Raw genomic sequence first — 456 nt, forward strand, 5'->3', positions numbered from 1 at the left:
GTATCATGTGTTGACTTAGTTGACGTGTCATGTGCATGGATGATTGGCGTACGGGTCATGTATGGTGCACTTGCTTCAGTTGAAGGGATGTACTAGTACAGTTATATTAATTGTTTATTTCACGATCTGGTCTTTTGGCTGGATCGCGAAAAAAACGCTAAGTCCCAAATCTTGAACTCGAGAGGAGAGCGCTGATGACAACCTTTTGGACTGGAGCTCCCTAGAATTCGGCTTTTTCCTTCTCTAAAGGGATGCACTGTTGTATGAATTGTTTATTCACGATCTGGTCGTTGGATTGGATCGTGAAAAAAAAACGCTAAGTCCCAGATCCTGAACTCGACAGGAAAGCGCTGATGGCAAACATTTTGACTGGAAGTCCCTAGAAAACGGCTTTTTCCTTATTGGCATTATGTGGCACGTTTATTGTGGCTAGAACATTAATTATCCCCCAAATGG

This window comes from Anopheles gambiae, assembly GCF_943734735.2.
Source record: "Anopheles gambiae chromosome X unlocalized genomic scaffold, idAnoGambNW_F1_1 X_unloc_29, whole genome shotgun sequence".
Lineage (NCBI taxonomy): Eukaryota > Metazoa > Arthropoda > Insecta > Diptera > Culicidae > Anopheles > Anopheles gambiae.